Raw genomic sequence first — 5,497 nt, 5'->3', positions numbered from 1 at the left:
CTTATTTTCTGTAGAGTGATGTACATTTTCCACTTAAGTACAATGTAGGTAAAAAAAAAGTCATTTATATGAACCAATTACCTGCAGACACCTCAATAATCCATATTTAATAAATACATTATACATAATTTTATTTTTTGCTAGTGTGAAATTTTTCACCAGTTGTGATGTCATTTAATTCATCTGTATATTCTGTGATTTTAGGAAAGCCTCACCATTTTCAATAGAGGGTAACTGAAGATGTCGGCATGAGAACAAATGTGCTCCAAGAATGCTGAAACAGAATCAAGTGGCTTGTTTCTTTCAGGTAATCTGTAAAGTGTTTCTTTAGATGCCATTATTTTGATTGTATCATATAATTCACTACAAAAAAATATAACATGTAAAAACTTGAGAGAAAGACTTTCTTTTGCTTATAAAAAAATATTTAAAAGTCTATGAAAGCTAATGAAAAAAACTGCTAAATAGATTCTACTATTTGTCCTATGTTTTTTTTTGCTTTTTTTCTGCATGTTATAGGGCAATAACTGTTTGCTATTTCAAAACCATTTTTTCAAATCCAGTAATTCAGCACCCATGTGCTGTTTGGGACATATTTGAAGTCGGCCAATTCAAGTCACCTCATCAAACCATATATTTTTTAAAAATTGACACCCCAGGCTCTTTCCATGCACTGATTCTACCACCAGTCTTTGAAAAATTACCACCACAAAGACTGGTGGTAAATTTAGTCCATGGAAAGGGTGAAAACACCAGTATTTAAAATACCCTGGGGTGTTTAGTTTTTTAAAACATATATGGTTTGATGGGGTAAATTGAATAGGCCGGCTTCAGGGGTGTCCCAAATAGGACATGGTGTAAGAAGACACACTTCCCAAATGTGGCCTTTAGTGTCAGGTCATGCACGGGGACATCTGCTGTAGACTGACCAACCCAGTCACTGTGTTCAGGAACAGCAGGGTTTTTTCTTACTGGTGACATACCCTCTAGGGATGTCTTTTCATGACAGACCTGGTACATCTTTGGTAACAAATATAAGCAGTATTTGTCTTTCTACGAAGATCTGAATACCTGTAACACAACCCACCAGCGCATGGGGGATGAAGCGCCTTCTCTTCACTATACATTCTTGCAGGAAGAGTGTGGCAGACCCTTGGAAGAACTGTGACCGCTGCGGGGAGACTTTGCTTCTCGCAAAATGGCAGTGCCCATTAAAAAATAAACAAGTTCTGAAGAAGGTCTCTGTAGGTACTGCATTCAACCATGCAAGTCAATGGAGCCCAGCTTACTAATCATTGTGATTAAGAAGAAAAAAATTCCCCAATGATGTCACCATCCAGTTCCAACAAAATGTATAGGAAAAACATTTGACAAAGGCTGGTGGAAAAATTAGTGCATGGAAAGAGTTAAAATACCAGCACTGGAAATACGCAGATGTCTCTAGTTTTCAAACATATGTGGTTTGATGGGATAAATTGAACTGTCCAGCTTCAAAGATGTCCCAAATAGGACATGGGGCAGAATGACCAGATCTGTAAAAAGCCTCCTTGTACTTATTGCCCTATATTATTGGCAAAAGTTTCTAAACTCAGGACAAATAGTTAAATCTACTTAGCAGATTTTTTTCATTAGCTTTTGTAGGTGATTAACCCCTTCATGACAAAGGCTGATTTTATTTTTTGTACCCTTCGTGACAATGGCTGTTTTAACATTTTGCCAGCCAATGCATGAAATCATATTTTTGAAAACTAGACACCCCAGGGTATTTCAAATGCTGGTATTTTAACTCTTTTAACAGTCTTTGTCAAACTTTCTGTTAGTCATTTTTTTTTTCACACAATATGTGTTCAGCAACATCTCCTGAGTACAGCGATACCCCGCATGAATGGTTTTGCCTGGCTGTTTGGGGGGGGAAGGGCCACATTTGGGGCATGCACATTTTTCAATGTTGAATGCGGTGATCCACAGCCCATGCCCTATTTGGTACATGTTTGAGCCGGGCCATTTCAGTGTGCCCAATAAAACCATATACACCACAGGCTATCTTAAATGCTGGTATTTAAACTCTTTGCATCTTTTCAAAGTTTGCGGTAGTATTTTTTGTGTGTATTTTTCCCCACACACCTACTTTATGTATGAATTTACAGCTCCTGGTATATGTCGCTGTCACACGACACCCCAATATGTGTTCAGCAACATCTCCTGAGTACAGTGATACCCCACATGCATGAGTTTGTCATTTTTGGGGGAACTAAAAGGCCACATTTGGTGCATTTTTCTAATTGGAAATTAGATGTGTGGTCATCCTTCCCCCCCCCCCCCCATGTTAATTGGGGCATTGTTGAACCCGGCCAATTCAATTTACCCCATCAAATCATACATTTTTTAAAAGTAGACACCCCACGGGCATTTAATATGCCAGTATTTTAACTCTTTCCATGCGAGAATTGTTTTAAGCTAATGTGCTCACAAAAATATTTTTTTATATATATATTTTATTTTGCCTTTTTATTTTTTTACATTTTTTGGAACTTGAAGGCTCCCCTGATAGTGACATCAGTGGGAAATTTTTACATTTTACTGTTTTTTTATTAACTATTTTTTTCTAATTATTATTATTTTATTTTTTAAATATTTTACTAATCACACTGTGATTAGAAAGCTGGGCTCCATTGACTTGCATGGTTGAATGCAGTACCTGTATTCAACCTGCATGTGGAGCCAGAGTTCTCTAGAGGGTCTGGAGACCATATAGTGAACTTTTTCAGCTTCACTATTTTTATTTTATTTTTACAGGACGGCCTCCATCTTGCGGTTGGCGAAAATCACTTGCAGTGGCGGTTGTGACCGCTCTCCGGAGCTCTCTGACCGGTCCTGGCACATCAATTGTCGTTAACCCTTCGTTTTCAGGTGACGTGCCTGGACCGTCAATCATCATTAAGGGGTTAAAATATTTTTCAAGTAAAGTTGGTCAACAGCAACAAATTAACAGGTATAGGAAAGGCTATGGTCACCATATTTTAAATTTTCTTAAAGTAAATTTTAGGGTCTACTTGTGTTGGTTCAGTAAATGTCTTTAGCTGTAATTATTGTCTCTCAAACACCACAGAAATGTTAAAACCGCCTTTGTCACAAATAGTGCAAAGATAAGGGGTTAAAGAACAGAAATTATTTATTGCATATATATGTATATAATGCTGGTCTAACTGGAATATCAAAAGTAGTACTATTCATACATCTGTGTCCCTAAAAGTGGTTTAAGTGGCATTGAATTTAGAAATCTCATTTTATTGTTTCAGGACTCACCTGTACCCTTCAAACATAGTGTCTAAAGCTAAACAAAGTACACACCTCTGGGAATACGTGATCGTCTTTGGAATGAAATACAAGGTAAATGTGGGGTTTGCATTTATATCATACTCATCTGAAATATAAAAAAAAATATCAGTTGTTGAATTATGAAAGTATTTAATGTGAGCAGAAACTGATAGCGCCGGCAACAAAGCCCTTGTCTTGAAAGAAAAAAACTTGTGTGGGTTCAGTAAACTAGCGGGAAAGAAGAAAATTACAGCTCAAACACAAGCACCGCAGATATGTTAAGCCATTGTCATGAAGGGGTTAATAAAACTGCCTCAATATATGTTTTGAAAACTTTTAATATGATACTAGTAATAGAATTTGGTAATAGTTCCCCTTTGTTTGATTTAGGATTAAGGGCTAGTAATACTAATATTTCTCTCTCTCTCCACGCAGATAAACGTGCTTCAATCAAAATATATTGCTGGATCTCGATGAAAATGCATCAATGTCAATCCAGGATGTATGATTGGATATTCTTTTGTAGACTTTTCTAAATATGAAATTAAATTGTAGTTGTCTTTTCACGGCCACTGTAATTGATTGCATGTTATAGCCAAGAAGAAAACATTTTGAGTTGGAAGTACAGGATAATTCAGTGGAGCTATATTAAGTATAAGTAACTAAATTGGAGTTGGCGAGTTGTACAATTCCAGTTATGAACAAACAGTATGAAAGGCTGGTGAAAAATTAACTATAGCCTGTGCCATGAGTCAGCTTAGACCCACCTGGGACAGCTCACTTGTGCCGTTAATCCCTCCTGTTTATAATAAAAAGGTTGCTATGGCCAACATTTCAGAATTAATGAGGGGTTTCAGGAGGTGCTCAGAGACACATGTAGTTGGGGGTGTAAGGCAGTGTTATATGTACATATCGCCTTCCGCTTAATGATGTTGGAATATGCATTGTGATCTAAAATACAGAACCCAAAGACAGAAAAAGAAGCCATGTTTCCAGATTAACATTTAATTTACAGTTTCATAGTGTGTTCATGCGTTTTTACAAGTCTCAAAGCACTGTACCAACACAACTGAGATACCTGCTACTAATATACAAAAATATAAACTATGGGATATTCACATGACCATGGTTACTCTACAGGGTTAACCGTGGACAATATTGCAAACTCAATCTGACTTCTTTATATGTTATTTTTAAATAAAAAGCAACTTTTAAAAGCTTGCGTGTCCATATTCTGTTTTTGCTGTGGTATATCGTTCGATGACTACTATACAATAAGAAGTTTTTCGAGGAGAAAATGTTGAAATGGAAGTGACCGTACGTCTGTTATGGAAACAGCAGTTAATGTCAGATTCTACCGATTGCGTCCAGTAAGCAGCATTGTCAATACTTTGGTCTGGGTGACATGCCCTAGGAGACAAGAGTAGCGAAACCCTCTTCCCCCTGATCGTAACCAAAAAGATCACTTTTCAGTGTCCATAACATTTAATGCAAATAAAAAAATCAGGGGCTAACAAAGTTGTTATCCTGGGCAGATAGAACACCAACAACATTCTGCAAGCTCCACATTGTGGATATAACAGCGGAATGTCCGTGGTACTCCTGACACTGGTATCAAATATTCTCTTCAGTTTCCGTGTCTTGCGAACTCACCCTAGAGATGCACAGTATCTAGCACTGCTCATCCACAGGACCACATCGCACGTGCGCCCCCCCCCCCCCCCCCACTGTCAGGCTTTCCACCAGAAAACACTTTCCATGTCGAAATTTCACTTGTAAGTGTCTCAAAACAGGAATCCAGTTCCAGCTGCAAGCATGGATGCTTTATATAAAAAGCAGTGCTGCACCACAGCCATCGAGATGGGGATACCACCAACACAAAACTACTTAGAGGGTAGACGAGTGACTGCTGCTGGTGGGTGCAGGGAATGCCATGGGAACAAAAAAAAAAACCCAGGGGAGGGGATACCACATGATTCTGGTAATAGCAATCTAATAGAGGCTGGCATTTCCCCATGTATACATCCTTAAAACAAACTCTATCCACAAACAATGAGTGACACACAATTAAAATTCAGCCACAAAAAGCAGATTGTCCAACTTCAATCCCAGATCCATGCGCATTTTCTATACAGTAAAGTGACTGCCACTTCAATGCTGGAACATCCCACATCGGCAA

Source organism: Sceloporus occidentalis, unplaced genomic scaffold, assembly GCF_023333645.1.
Source record: "Sceloporus occidentalis isolate IW3139 unplaced genomic scaffold, rSceOcc1.0.p SCAF_49, whole genome shotgun sequence".
NCBI lineage: Eukaryota > Metazoa > Chordata > Lepidosauria > Squamata > Phrynosomatidae > Sceloporus > Sceloporus occidentalis.
Note: the sequence above shows the minus strand (reverse complement) of the source record.